This window comes from Olea europaea, chromosome 6 (genome assembly GCF_002742605.1).
Source record: "Olea europaea var. sylvestris chromosome 6, O_europaea_v1, whole genome shotgun sequence".
Taxonomy (NCBI): domain Eukaryota; kingdom Viridiplantae; phylum Streptophyta; class Magnoliopsida; order Lamiales; family Oleaceae; genus Olea; species Olea europaea.
Genome location: NC_036242.1, coordinates 19,639,903 through 19,656,513, shown reverse-complemented (window position 1 = coordinate 19,656,513; position 16,611 = coordinate 19,639,903). Strand labels below are relative to the sequence as shown.

At 32.6% G+C, this 16,611-nt stretch overlaps 1 pseudogene; it reads right to left on the bottom strand.

Annotated features, from left to right (window-relative positions):
- Positions 1-1,494: 1,494 nt before the first annotated feature.
- On the bottom strand, positions 1,495-8,904 carry LOC111396102 (annotated as a pseudogene).
- Positions 8,905-16,611: the final 7,707 nt, after the last annotated feature.

Below are 16,611 nucleotides of genomic sequence, written 5' to 3'. Positions count from 1 at the left end.
AACAATTCTGAGTGGTTGAAAAATCACCCAAAATTGATGTAGTATAATTTTGGCATCTTTCTCAACTCATCAAATTGGTGGGGTTTGATTGTTTTTCAAATTGTCTTTCAGTTTCATTTCATTGAATTAATTATTTTCAACTCACATTTATTGTTCAAAACTAACTAGTAAGTAAAATTTTATTTATAAGCAAGAAGTTACTTTATAACAAAAAAATTATAAGTAAAAAATTACTTAAAAGATAATTTTAAAAAATTGCTTATTATTAGCAAGACAAAAATTCATTTATAAAATATAAAAAATTACTTATAAGTAATTTAAAATTTATAAAATTAACTTATAATTATGAAATTTATTTATAAGTAAAAAACTACTTATGAGTTAAATTTTCAATTATAAGTTAATATTTCACTTTTTAAGTTAAATCTAACTTATATTTGAAAAAATTACTTATAAATATGGCACTTATTTGTGCTTATAAACTTGAATTATATTTGCAAATTTGAGCAAATTTGTACTTAATTTAGTGCACATATTGTTGTTGTAGGTAAAACCTGAAATTGAAAGCATTTGAAGCAAAAAAAATGATTTTTAGCCTAATCAATGTTGAATCGAGTAATTGAAGCCTAATTTGATTGCATGGAATAAGTAAGAAGCATTGAGGAATCTATCGAAGGAAGTCACAAGTTTCGGAAGTGAAATTGAACATATCAAAGGTTTGGGGACTAATTGCACATTTTTGAAACTTGCGGAGGTCCAATCCCTAATGATTATTGGGGTTCAGGTACTGACATAGAAGCTTTTGAAAGGTTCGTGATCAATATTGAAGATTCGGACCAAAAAGAACTAAAATCGAACAAAAGACAAGAAGCAGAAACCAAAGTAAAATAAATTTGAAACTTCAAGATTGAGCGTAAATTACAAACAAAATTTCTACATGGTGAGTTATACGAGAGTCTCAATGAGAGCCTTCATGAATTTTCATCATCTCGATTGAGAGTTCGATGAATTAAAATAATTATATTTCTATGTTTTGAATGTTATCAATGTTTTCACTAACAATGCTCAAAATGTCAAAAATATGTTTTGAATTTTATGTTATAAATTTAATCTTTTTTGAAAAAATGTATTTTAAAAAATACCAAAATCAAATAAATTTTGTTTGCTTTACAAAACTGAAAACAATTGAACCAAACAACTCCCAAGTTTTTATCATTTTTCATAATTTAACATAAAAAAATAAAAATAAAAAAACAAAAAACAACCTGACATGGGTACTATTACAAAATAAAGCTGACTGCAATCGAGACACGAAATAGAACAAGCATGAAATAATACATAAATACCATTCTCATGGAATTGTATAGGAATACTGAAAAAATGAAATTAAAATTTTATTTTGTACTCTTCAATATTTTCTACCTACCAACCGATTGCTTATGAATCCATTTTAACGCAGATAAAATCATTTACTGGAAAAGTCGAAACATCTCATTAGCAAAGTTTAAATCATTTCAGTCTACGAAGTTTTTATTTCATAGTACAATTTTAATACATAACTTGAAATTTAATAGACCTAATTACTTTTGTATATGTCAAATTAGTATTCTTGTTTTGTCATATTTCAGTTTTGCCTGCTCTCCAGCATCTTGATTTTATGGAGCAACCCTTCAATGGTTTTAGAAGCACATCGGACGTTCCCAATTTTTGCTGCGTATCTTGAAGCTGTAGCAAGAAATGGCAATATTGTTTTTATTAGAGCTTGTGCGGTAATGATTATGATAATCAATTTTTTTGACCGTTAAAGATAAAAGTGCGTCCCACTTATGAGTGAAGAAGTAAAAATGACGGATGAATCAGTTTTTATTTGATTAATGCTTACTAGATTTTGAAGTAATATATCCTGTCCCTTTCAAACACCAAATTCTGTACGACTTCCTCTAAACTGAAAGTCACAATACAGCAATAAGCATGTGATCCAGCCGAAAATACTATAAATGAGAATTAAATTAACTACCTCCTTCGCAAGGAATTATTCTCTTCTGTCAAACTAAGTAGCATATCTGTTATGGAAGGATAAGCCTCACGTGCATCTCTGCTTACAACTTCAGTCTGTTTAAGATGGGAAAATCAGAAAAAATACATAGATTATGGACTCCAACCTCTAATTCAGAACATTAAATCACCACTAGCAAGTATTTTAAAATTTGAGATAGTGCCAATGCAGCTAAAATCATGCGTGAAAGAGAAAGGAAAAAAGCTTCCAGATGTATGAATGAAAAAACAAATGTAATTTACCTTAACGCTTATGTTTTGAGTGATTCTGTCCGATACAGGTTCCGCCTGAGCTCTTCCGTTAATTGATAATGTGCTACTATGATTTCTAGCATGTGCCACAGACTGAGTTGCTCCCACATTTCCAGTGGCATCAGCAAGCGATTTATAATCTGTATTACTAGTCGATTGCAGCACCGATGCACCATCATAAGAGGCACGCTCCTTTTGTTTAGACCCGGAACAGGATTTGCTTGTAGTAGGTGCTTCTTTCACGGGAGAAATAAACTTCTTTGGTTGTCGGCGTGGAGCATAGCCAATTAAATGGCAATTTGAAGACCTAACTTAAAAGAAAATTTAACAACTTCGATCACTAGTTTTATAAAATTTTGAGCATAAGTGCATAACGTAGAACATGTGAACAAAAGAATGAACCAGCAGTTTTTCTGTAAGGAGTTGAGCCTAGCCTCGAGTCTTGATAGAACAGCTGTGTGCTCAAACCCCTGTTTATCATGTGCTGGTTCCACAAAATTAGCTTCCAATACACCTTAGACATAAAGGATAAGGTTAAAAATAAATAAAATCACTTTAGAAAATCCAAATAAAGGATCTAAGTATTAAAAAATAAAAATAATAATAAAAAATAAAAAAATAACAATAATAATAAACGACGCTGATTCCAGTTGCTTGCAGAAAATAATACCTATCACTCCTCGGCCATCACTTCCAGCTGCATTCCAGACCCTCCAGAAAGGCTGACAACAAACGAATTTAGATTAGCACATTTAACGAAAGAATTTAATATAAAAATGGGGTAGTATTATGAAGATTATAATAACGGTTGTGCTACTCGTACATGGAGCCTTACACTCCGGTTGACACGGGTCCACCTCCCCTCTCACATGGGGAGGTTGGCCCCACACATTTGGGCGTGGACCCCGACCTCTCCCATGTGAGAGGTCGGGTGGAACCGTGTCAACCGGAGTGTAAACTTCCATGTACAAATAGATTAATTCTTATAATAAAACCAACCTTGATAAGCCGATTCTTATGGTAAACATTGAACCCTTGAACATCAATATGACTTTTAGCATCTTTAACAAAGCCAATAGTCTCAACCGCTACCATCTGTTACAATGACAAAAGAAGAACCAGGTAACAATGTCGTCAAAAAGTAAAATGATGTGTGTCATGTATTTAGAGGCCAAATCGGAAATCGCAATATAAAAAGTCCTACATTTTTTGGATCCTTTGACCCTGCATCTGCTATAGGCCTATATGTAAACTCCTTAGATTGGCATCATATCATTGACCATATTATGATGCTCAATTTCTTTTCTGAGTAGAATCAATTGGAAACCAGGTGGAACCCTTAGGTACAAAATTGAGGCATAGTTCTGCAGAAACGCGTAAAGAAAAGAAATAATTAGAGCAGAAACAAACTAAGCGGATATCAAGCTACTAAAAAATACAGTGACATATGGGGATAACTTCAATATTTTTTTCCTCTAAAAATGCAAGTACTATCTAAACTTCATGTTCTACCGAGTACTCAGTTAACTGGTTCAAGTAGGCATAAGTGAGAACTTAACAACAACAATGCAAAAAATAATGGCAAAAACACCAATCGCGCCAAACAGGAAATAAGAAAGAAGCTAAACAAAATGCATGGGCAATAAAGTAGAAAAAATAAATACCCTTAAAGAATGCCGATAAGTTAGAAAATGCCTTGAGTTCGGGTAAATTTTTGCCACCTCTATCTTTTTCTCATCTCGGCTGACACCTCTAATTTGAATATCCTGAGAAAAGAAGTGGAAAATAATATAGGAGTCTCCTTTATCTTTTATGACTAGTAGTTATTACTTGCAAGAAGAATATCAGAATCAGTACAATGGGCAAATATGCAGGTAAAAATATATATAAAAAATAAATCTTATGCGAGAGAATCTCAAGCCTACATGTTGATCCGTGTCAAAATCAAGTTGTGGAGCTCCTTGGTCATCTTCCCACAGATTGTATATTATAATGCGCGTTCCTTGATCTTTCAAAGAATTAAACTACAAGAAAACAATAGCTAGAATCATGGAGAGTTAAAATATGTGCTAATGAATCAGAATAATTAAATTATTACGCTACCTGTTGATCTTAACCTATTACTGTTATAATGTGTAGAAATGGAATGGGCTCATTTCAGTTTCAGGTCTGTATCTTAAATTTAATCAATGGGACTGGGAGGTTATAATTCCTATTTCCCTCTTTTAATTTTCGGGAGTGAATGCCTGCTTTCAACGAGACTTTCTTTCTTATCTGCATCGGCTTGTCAAACTCTCTATCCTTCACCAGAAAAGGGAGGGGGCAGAGTGCGATGGCTCGGTGCGACCTATTGAGTTGAGATACGACGTATGATTAGCTCACAGCTAGCAATCGTCAATATGCTTCTATTAAATATATAGATAGTAGTGTTTGTCCTACAAAAAAAGCTCTTTTTCATTAAGATAAAGAGGCATATGGCAAAAGCAAACTGAGATCCACTTGTGAAATGAATTGCACTTCTGAAACAAAAGAGATTATAAATACACCAGAACGAATAATAGGGCTTTCACTGGATGATGGAGTTTTAAGTAAAGGTTTTCAGAGTCGGATTTACTAATGGACTCATTACCACCGGAATTTAGGGCATCAGCAACGAAGCCGCAGTTATTTGTGGTGAAAGACATCGATGTTTCTGTATCTCTTTTGTTAAATTCATGAACCAATTTCCATCTGAGGTGAGGTGTATTCTATCACTGCCTTGTTCGTTACATAAACTGATAAACGTTAGTCAATTTGGTAACTAAAATAAATTTGTTAGTAAAAAGTGACTTTCAAAATAAATTTGTTAGTAAAAAGTGACTTTTAAAATTATGCTTTACTTTTAAAATGTTTGGTTATCAAAAGTATCAAATTGAAGGCAGTGATAGAATACACCTCACCTCAGATGGAAACTGGTTCATGAATCTAACAAAAGAGATACAGAAACATCGATATCTTTCACTACAAATAACTACGGCTTCGTGGCTGATGCCCTAACTTCCGGTGGTAATGAGTCCATTAGTAAATCCGACTTTGAAAACCTTTACTTAAAACTCCATCATCCAATGAAAGCCCTATTATTCGTTCTGGTGTATTTATAGTCTCCTTTGTTTCAGAAGTGCACTTCATTTCAAAAGTGGATCTCAGTTTGTTTTTGCCATATGCCTCTTTATATTAATGAAAAAGAGCTTTTTTTGTAGGACAAACACTACTGTCTATATATTTAACACAAGCATATTGATGATTGCTAGCTGTGAGCTAATCATACGTCGTATCTCAACTCAATAGGTCGCATCGAGCCATCGCACTCTGCCCCCTCCCTTTTCTGGTGAAGGATAGAGAGTTTGACAAGCCAATACAGATAAGAAAGAAAGTCTCATTGAAAGCAGGCATTCACTCCCGAAAATTAAAAGAGGTCCCAGTCCCACTGATTAAATTTAAGGTACAGACCTGAAACTGAAATGAGCCCATTCCATTTCTACACATTATAACAGTAATAGGCTAAAGATGTGCTAAGGAGATCTTCTTCACTTCCATATGGAGACCACTGCACAATGGTTCTAAGATTTCTTTCCTAGTCAACTGACGAAAAACGTACCATCTTGTTCCAGGCCTCACCTTGTTTTTCATAATCAATCTATTTATTATAGTTAGAATAAGTGTCCCAAATATTTGCATGTATATAGACACATAGACAAGCTTAAAGTATAATGTTAATAGAATAGCATATTATGAAGATAAAGCAACATCCATTCCGTTTTCTCCATCTACTAATGATATTACGAATATATTCGTTAAAGTCTTAAATCATTCCATGGGAACCACAGTGTCTTCCTTTCCGGTTTCCATCAAGTATGTATAAGATAGTAATCCAATACTTTGTGTTGAACTAAAGGCAAAGGAAAAGAAAATAATCTAATCAGTCCCATACTGAAAATTTTGGAGGTTCAGTTCTGAAAACATAATGAAAAAGACTGAAGAATGACGAAAGATTAGCATCAGTGGTACCTAAAATTGCCACAAACACAAAACTGGCGTAAATGATAAAGCAACTACCTTCGTCCATCCGTCCCCCGACAACGTGAGAATACAATGACATCTGCCCCAAGCCTCATAGTACTAGTCTTGAAACCATTACCATCTGGTGAAAATTTTAAAAATGATAAGTAACAATAACAACCAGAATGTGATACATATGATTTCTATATGATGTAATAACTCACACTGTCCAATAGTGTTGGGAATTTTGCTTTTCATAGAATACCCTAGAGACATGCACTTCCGCATCTTATCAGGATTCATGCCACCACCATTATCTGTAATCAGCAATTGTAAATATTAATGGAATAAAGACGCAAAGTGAATTTTTAGTTGGCATTTTTTGTGAGGAAAAAGAAGGAAAACCTTCCACACTCCTTAAAAATTTAAAAAGGAAAAAGAATATAATAAAAAAATGGACATTGGAAACAGGGTGATTAACCTTCAATCGACAACATTTTACAATTGTCCTTCCTATTATTGAGAACATCTACGTGGACATAGGTTGCTCCGTTGTAAGCCTGACAACCAATACAAGATTAAATGGTCAGCAAACGATAACATTAAAGAGAAAAAATGCATTTGGTCCTTCATTCAAGATCAAAGTCAAGTACCTCATCTAAGGCATTGTCTAGAAGCTCAGCAAAAGCTAAAAAGTAGAAACCATGGTCAGAAAAAATATTTACAAATAAAGTTTTTCAAAATTATAGCAAAAAAAAACCCCCCCTTGATTGAACTAATATTTACCTCCCAAAGCCCACTTATGGCTAGTTGCATTTGAATGTAAGAATTTCGGATGAATCCTGACATGATCAATGGCACCATCTACAGGATAAATTAAGAATATAGGTAATAAGCAAGGAGGCTATCTAATAATCACGGCCATTTAACATGCAAAGCAAGTCATTTCTATGGTTTCTCTTAAAAGCTTATCACAAATCTAATTTTAACAATTTCTCATTACACATCTCAACAACAATGCTGCTCAGAAAATGTAGGAATAATCACTAGTCAAACTATGATATCTTAGAAAATTAAGATTTCTATTTGCATTTTCAAAAAATAAAAATAAAAATAAAAATGCAGACCTATAGCTTACAATTAGTTAACGCATAATACTTAATTTTCAAACAGTGCATCTCTTACTCGAATGGATCAAAAGACTCTAATAAACCAAGTCTGATTCTCACCCCAATGCAATTAAATCCTTCAAAATCACAATATGTCGTGTTTCGGTCCATTCTCTCCCTCTTATAATATATTCAACTATGACAGCATAACTCTAGAACTCTCACTGAATAATTTGATCAACCAGTAGACTCTTCCTCCATTTATTTGACATCTTTTTACTCTTTAACATCTCATTGAACAATTTTGTGAACAACAAAATATCTACCTCACTTCCATAAATCAATAAGAATTCCATCCAAACCAATTTTTTCTCATCCCATTGTGTCATTATAGCCTGTCTAATTTCTGAGAGTCGTATAATCTAACCATCCTACCTACAGTTGAGTTTGACACAATATCCAAAGTGATTTTGCCAAAATAATTATTCCATCTGCTTATGTTCTCATGGTTACACAACAAAACTCTTTAATACCACTACATGACTCAACAACAATGCAGTCCTGAAGATAATATCCGTTCATGGGAGTTCCTCTTCTTCGTGATACGATTATACGAAGATATATTCCCAAAATAAAAATCAAATAATAATCATGAATAAAGGCACAAAGTAAATATTGTATCAAGCAATCAGTTGACATAAATATCAAAATTTTAGTTCATGCATCAAATTCTGATTTGCAAAATCTTCAAAATTCAAATTTCTAAACACTAAAAACAAGAAATAAACACAAGTCAATATACAAATTAAAACGAGAAGGAATGAAAAGAAAAAAAAATTGAAGGAAAAAGGCACCCATTAATTACCCATTCTTGAACTCGAATCATTCTCCTTCTTGCCCTCGTAATCGCCTGCTTTCCAGAACTGCTTACGACTGCGAACCGCAGGAGCACTGCTTTATCCTTAGAAGCATTGCCTTAATTCTTAGAACTCTCCTGTTTCACTACAATCGGTGCATTGGACCACCCCAAAAAATAATCATTATTATTTCCAATGGTCGATGATCTAGCAATTTCCTTTTGAATGGAAGAGCGTTCTTCGGGTGTAAGCGGGTCAAGAAAACCGACAGGCAGTACGGTTCGATCATCTGCTTCTTCCTTATGTTTCCTTCAATATCCCAACCGTCCAAATCGGAATCTTCAGAATAAAAACTATCACGATTACTACTACAACTACTGCTTAAAGAAATTACGCTTGATTGTGATGGTGATAATGGTGATATCTTGTTTTTCGCCGCCTCTTTAGATGGTTTTTCCATGCTTTCTTCTTCGATGATCTGAACCTCAAGTTTAGGGTTTTGAGAGAGATTTTGATTTCGCCGCCATGTAGTGTCTGTGAAATTTTTCTATCGTAATTATTGCATTGTTCAAAAACAATAGTCATGTAAGGAAAGAAGCAATATATGTGGAGAAAATTCCACATAAGGAAAGTAAACAAAAGGAAATAAAAATATTATATATTGATTTGTATATAGAAAATATAAATTTACGGATAATAATTTAAGGGGGCGTCCCTCTTACAAATATTTTTGACATAAAATTTAACCAAATAATTTGAACCATTAAATTTAAATTAATCTAACGATCTACATTAATTACATTAAAAATCCTTAAAACTTAATATCCCCTTCCTCCAAACATATCCTAATTACCTTTTGAAAATCACCCATTACCCTTCTAAGCATCACCCTTTTCCTTTTTCTTTTTTTTTTTTTGAATAAAAAATGGAAAAGAAAGATTTTGAGCACACAATGAGCAGTGGAGCCCACGTTCCATCTCCTGCATAAATATGCTTGAAACTTAAGACATCTATAATCAACATATGTATAAATTATCTCCCAGTAGCAAAGGGGAGAGCGAATAGGGCTCAGCGCGACAGTGTGCAGAGTTCGATTCCCTGCAAGGTGGAATTGTCTTTGTTGCAAGCTAGAGTTACCATATGGGTTAACAGCCTTGGCCTATCCATGTGCTCTCCACTCTGGTTCCTGGGAGGCACATCCTGTGATTTACCTCCTCCACGATGGTCCAGGGCAGGGTCGGTGGGGGCCCTTAAGGTTGGGGTTCAACCTTTTTCTTTTTTTTTTTTTTTTTTTTTTTTTTTTTTTAAAGATCGAGCTATACAAAATTGCAAAGCCATTATCCATAAATATAGATACCCGTGCCAATTCCTCGACTGATATTACTCGGTTACCCTCTTGTTCGAAATACTCAAATGTCGTAGATGCAACTTTTTCCCATTTGTCAAGGGCCTTCCATTGACACGTATTCGTAGTGGCCACACAAAACTCCTCAAAGTCCATTTTCCTATAAGACGAGTAATTCCAGTCTAGATGACATTATCTATGTCATTAAAACATAAATTCAATTAAATATAAGGATTTATGACACATTTTAATAGAACTTGTAATATTATGACTCCTAGATAACATTAACATCACTAGTGCTAGATAGAATTTTTTTTATAAGACAACGTTAACATTTGAAAAATGAACGATCTCAATAAAAGAGTCAAGTTACTATGATGAAAAAGAGGGCAAAAGGGGGGGGGAGGGGGGTTGAGTTTGGTTACATCTAACCAATTCATTTCAACATCAATTTAGCCCCTGTTTGAGCCCCCCCCCCCCCCCCCCCTTTCTTAAAAAAAATTTTACNNTTAGACCCCCCCCCCCCCCCCCCCAAATTTTGATAAAATGCATTTTCAAATAGTATTTTGTTGGAAAATAAGTGATTAAAAAATAAGAAAACAACTAATTTAAGAAAATTAATATAAACATCAAATACAATTATAAATTCAATAACATTTTATAATCAACTAATGCTCTTATATCATTCAAATGTTGACAAATCACTATATATTTATTACCATGCAACCAATTTTTAGGCAAATCACCACCCCAACCATATTTGCATCCAACGAACTCCTAAAAGAATCAAAAATCCAACCACTAGTAAGGAATGCAGACTTAGAAATAATTGTAAACATTTGAATAGCTAACAGATTTTTAGCAATCTTGTACTTATTCGCATTCAATTTTCACCAAAGTAATATTCCAAAAAGCTCATTTGTCAAATTTTCAATACAACCATCAACCATTTAAGTGGTCCATCAAATCATTCTAGCAATTAAATATAAAATCTAGAAACTAAGTTAAAGTGTAAATAAATAATTAAGTGAGTGATCTGAACAAGCAATTGAGACTCAAATAAATGAAAAATGTTGTGTGCTAAAAGTTGAAGGTAGCCCGACAAAAGTTAGATTAAAACAACAAACTACCAATAAGATAGAGCAAATAATTATCAAAAAATAAGAAATTTTGGATAAGTTGATCTAAAATTTTAGTCAAAATTTGAGAAAATTATTAGTAGAAGGAAAACAATATATAAGTTCAAATTAAAATCTAGATTAATTGCTTACTCAATTGTAATGGTGGTCGATAAATATGGTTCAACATTTCACCCTATTTGAGGGTTTTGTTTTCATATATGTGATGACCGATGGGTATTTAGGTATGATTTAATTATTTAATTGATATGAATTATTATTTATTTAGGTATTGAATTTAATTAAATTGTGTCTAATATAGATGTATATTTTTAATTGGGATGTACTTAATTTTAATTGGGTTTTGGTAAAATTTAAATTAATTTATTTTCAGTTTTTTTTTTTTTTTTGTAAACAGTTTGATAATTTGAAACGGTTTTCAAAGATAGAAAACTAAATCAAACTAACTCGAAGAGGTTTGGTTCGTTTCAAAATCAAAACATTGATGAATCCGCGTGGACTTGAATCAACGGTTTCGAAAAAGCAAATTTGGTTCAATTTGACGTTTGACGATTTCGTTGTTTAGTCTACTTTAAATTAATTTCCAATGGCATCAAAGCGCCTTGCATTTTCCAAATAGGTTCAATTGGGATCATCATTTTCACCGAATCACCAGTCTTGTAGGACTCTCTTTAAAATATAAGAATATAAGGATTTTGCATAGGATACAAAGGCATTAAGGTGCGAGGTGTGGATGTGTTCCCACACACAGGGAAACCATTTTGAAGTTTTTTTCAAGAGAGACTAGTCCATCCTTAGGCTCCAGAAGCATGAATTGAGCTCTAAAGATAAACAAATTCATCCTCATTCGAAGATTTCGATGGAGCCTGAAAATATAAATAGTGATTCTTTCTTTTCCTATTTATTTATTTATTTTTGAAAAGAATGTTGCTTAGATAGTTAATGGGTGATCTTTTTTCTATCTAACTATCTGTCTAGCTAAAGAAACAATCTTAAACCACTCGGCCATCTCTCCCACATAATGGTTATGACCCAAAACCCGAGTGAATATTGTTTAGCTCTGTGGCGGGCCGCCGCAATGAAAAACCCAGGGCGCTTTGCCTTTCTAAAAGGTAATTAGAATATGTTTGGATATGGGGAGATAAATTTTTAGGGGTTTTAATATAATTGATGTAGAATGTTAGATTGATTTAGATTTAGAGATTCATATTATTTGTCAAAATTATATGTCGAAAACGTTGGTAGGGAGAATGCTCCCCATAACTTAAATTGCAAAAAATTAACACAATTTCTACAATATAAAGAAAAAGACTTAGAAAAGACTGACTTCTAGTGATGTTAGAGCTTTGATGTGATCCAAATTGTGGTTAAGAATTTGATTGGAAATACTTTTGTTGATATTAGGGATTGGTACATTATAAATATATGGTGTATTACATATATTTGACAGAACATGACAAAAGAAAGGACATTGTCTATAGAGACAGACTCATAGATAAAGATATTTAGGAGAGAGTCTTGTAAGATTCAGTCTAACACATTACAATTTCTTACTTTTAATATAGTGAATTCTCATCTTTTTTTTCCATAGATTTTACGTGTATTCTTGTGATTATTATTTTTATCTTGCCTATTACCTCGTCTTTACTATTCATAACAATTGGCTCAATTTCGAACAAGTGATATTAGAGCCAAGGATCGGAGTTCCTGGGAGAGCCAATTTGGCTTCATATTAGAGTAAGAGTTGATCAATTTGGAACCAGATTTGAATATTTCAGGATGGCAAGTATGAAGTTAGAAATTTTGTTTTTGAATGTAACACCAAATTTTCTTTATGACAGATTAAGATGCAATCATTTCTCACCCAATTGGATTTGGATGATACACTATTGGGACTGGATAAGATTCCCTCAACTTTGACATTGGAGGAGAAGCAATATAAGGATTGGAAGGCCCCATCACAGATATATTGTCATCTTTCGAATCAAATTCTTCGGAACGTGTTAAAGGAGAAAGTGCCATAGCATTACAGTTGATATTGAAGCAGTTATGTATGACTCAAACTCTAACCAAGCAGCATTTATATTCTTATCGTGTAATAGAATGTGAATCTTTGAAAAATCATCTATCTGTGTTCAAGAAAGTTGTCATTGATTTAAAGATTAGAAAGAGCAAGTACGACGAAGAGGTCTTAGGGTTGATTTTGTTATGTTCATTGCCCGCTCTATATATGACATTCAAGGACACCATTTTGTATAATCAAAATACTCTCACCAATATGAAGTTTATGGCATACTTTATTCTAAGGTAAAGATGAATAAGCTAGTTGTCAGATCGAAGGCCTAGATAGAGGGTCTTGCTGTTCGTGAGAGGAATTTGTATGGTCATGGAAGAGGCACGTTTAAGTCTACTAACGGTAATAAATTCTGCTATTATTGCAAGAAAAAGGAACACGTGAAGAACGATTGCTATAAGTGGCAGAACAAGGATAAATCAAATGCTAAAGATCATAAGGGACCAGGTAATTCGTTTTGTAAAAGATAACTGCAATAATGGAGATCTCTTGGCTATTTCTAGTAGGGACTCCGAACTTAACGATTATTGGATTCTTGAAAGTATTTATACTTTTATATGTATCATAATCGGGATTGGTTTACAACATATGAAGCAGCTAGAAAAGGTGCTGTCGTGATAGGAAATAATACATATTATAAGCTAGTAAGGTCAAAATTAAGATGTTTGATGAGATAATCAGGACACTTAGTGATGTAAGATATGTTCCAGATTGAAGAGAAATACTTTCCCTTGAATATTCTTAATTCAAAAGGGTATATATATACCGGTGACATAGCTTTGAAGGTTAGTAAAGGTGCTAGAATTGTGATGAAGGGGTAGAGACGGTCCCAGTTATATGCCTAGCAAGGTTCGATGATCACATCTGATGCAACTGTCCTAAATTGAAGAAAAGAGATATTAGACCTCGGAAGAGATTTGGTGAAATAGATTTGGTTGCTTATGACTCAAATGGAGTTAGATGTTATCGAGTTACTCGTGGTGATAATTCGAGCAAATTTGGTAACTCAGATGGAGTTGATTGTGAACTTGGTAATTTTGTAGTTCATGATAATTCGAGCAACTTTGGTGTCCAAGGTAATTCTAGTGGTAAACAGTGCATGGATTCAGTTCATAATTATTGAGTTTGCCCTTAGGGGCTTTGTGGAAGAGGTGAAGTATGTTTTGTTTAGAGTGTCCTTTTTGGAGAATTTTTGGAGTTTATTGAATAATTAACCTTTATTCCTTACATTGGAATTCATGTAAAGGTGATGTTTGTTAGAGTGTTAAAATTACATCTAGAAATATATTTGGAGTTGGTTGTTTATTTTAGAAAAATCTTGAAGAAGTAGAAGATACAAGGAGTCAAAGAAGACAAAAATTAGACCAAGGAATTGTTACAATAGAGATTGAGCACCCAAGTGCCAAGATTTGTGCGCCTAGACGCTAGTTGAAAGAATTGTGGAAGATGTGTCCTGCAACATAGTTCTTGAGTGCTATGGACGCAGCTCTTGAACGTTGCCTTGGCCGCACACTGGCCACGAGCTAGGCCACTCAAGTGACAGTGATATTTCGAAACCAGATTGTTTCACGATTATGCTAAATTTTGGACTCCAATTTAACTTCAGATATTTTATTATTGGCTTAACAAGATTTCATTTAATATTAAACTCTTGATGTATTAATTCTCTTAATATGTTAAGGATTGTTACATTATAAATATGTAGTGTATTACACATATTTGATTGAACATGACAAAAGAAAGGATCTTGTTTACCGATATTGAGAAACTCGCAAATAGATATACACAAGAGAGAATCTTGTAAGATCGAGTATAATATATTGTAATTCCTTACTTTTGATATAGTGAATTTTCCGCCTTTGCACGTGGATTTTTAGGTAAATTTTGTATTCTTGTGATTGTTATTTTCATTTGGCCCATTATCTTGTCGTTAATATTCATAACAATTGGCTCATTTTCCAATAGTAGAGTCACTTCTGATACTAGTATTAGTTTATATTCTTGCAATAATAACACGAATATTTGGAAATTGAAATACTTTATCATATTATTATATTTTAACTTTCTATATTTGACCACCTTTGAGACCAATTAATGTTATAAGTTGATTAAATACACATCGTTAACACCTATATTCTCTTGAGAGCAAAAGTTAGTACTCATCCCATATTATGAATATAATTTTTCCATTGCATAAAAAATAGTACATGAAATGCTTTTTATAAAGTTTCAAATACAAGCCAACTTCACAAGATTATTGAAGATCCAAAATTTCACTTAACTTGATATTTGATTTTTATTGCGAGACAAAAAATAATAATTACGAACTACAAATAATAACATAGAGCTTGTGTTAGATATTTAGACAATAAATTTAATATGTGAAAGAAATAACTAATTTAGATGAAGGGTCCAAATCGTGAAAAATGTGACATTTGTGTGGGGCATCGGGGGTTCAGGTCACATCCCATGCTAATAATATAAAAATATTTGATTGGGAACTTGAGCTCTTGGGCTTCCTTGATTAAAAATAATCATTTTTTATTTTATTTTAATAATTTTTAGAATTATTTAATGGGTCAAACTAGTCAGTATAATATGATCTTTTTTAACAACACATTATCCACTAACTAGTAAATTTTGCAAATATTTCTAGATCATTATGGAGATGGTTGGATCCATTCTGCCTACATATACACCCATCTAGTTTTGAAAAAAAAAAATCATCAAAAAAAAATTGTAACTTTTCATATTCTAAAATTTTTATACTCGAGTTTTTACATATATTTTGGAGTACACTTGAGAGTTTTGAAAAATTATTTATGATTGTTACACAAGTGGTTTGTGATCGTTGTATTCTATGAGTGATTGTCCACAGATGTCGCAACAATTATCGACGGATAATTTCACTTTAAGATATCGTGCTGTCACGAGACTCGATTAATTAATAAGTTTTTTTTCTGTATTTTACCATTCTGTAAGTTACTGCAACTAATTATTTTTCCAACAGTTAGTTCTTTTGAGCTTTACAAACATGAACAAGATGAAATTAGGCAATAGATATTTATAATAATACTAGGTAAATAATTATTTTAGAGGAGAGATTATTGTAATTTTTAACATGAGAGATTTTTTGCTAATTATCAAATAGTTGATAGAATTTCTAATAATAATGAAATCTATGTGAATGTTTAAAGCTTATATTCCGTTTGTTATAACAACAGTCTACAATATTTGGACATTCAAAAGAAAATAAATAATGGCCACTTTTGTAACGAGCCAAAACTTATCGTGATTTAGCAATTATTATTTCATTGGTCCACATGTAATAATTCACAGCATGAATAATCACAAATTTTAAGCCAAGAATCCTTGAATTGGTGAATTTTAGTATCATTTGAATTATTGAATTACCTTACTTTTTCGAGCATCAAATTTTGCATTATCATGTTCTCCAATGGTTTCAATCCTGATCACAATAGAAGAGGATCATTATCCACAATGTAAATGTCTTATTTTGTGAGTTTTCAATCCAAAATAGTGATTTTAGGGCATTTTCCAATTTTGGTGTATTTTCACATATGAATTTCACCATACTTCTTGCCATCTTTTCTCTCTTTTTCATAACTTCAATTAGGAGGTTGTAAGGAGGTATTTTTGGAGTTGTAGAGAGTTGAGAAAATTATGGATTTGAATTCCATTCAAAACAATCTATTCTATCCACTTTTGAAATTTTGAAAGT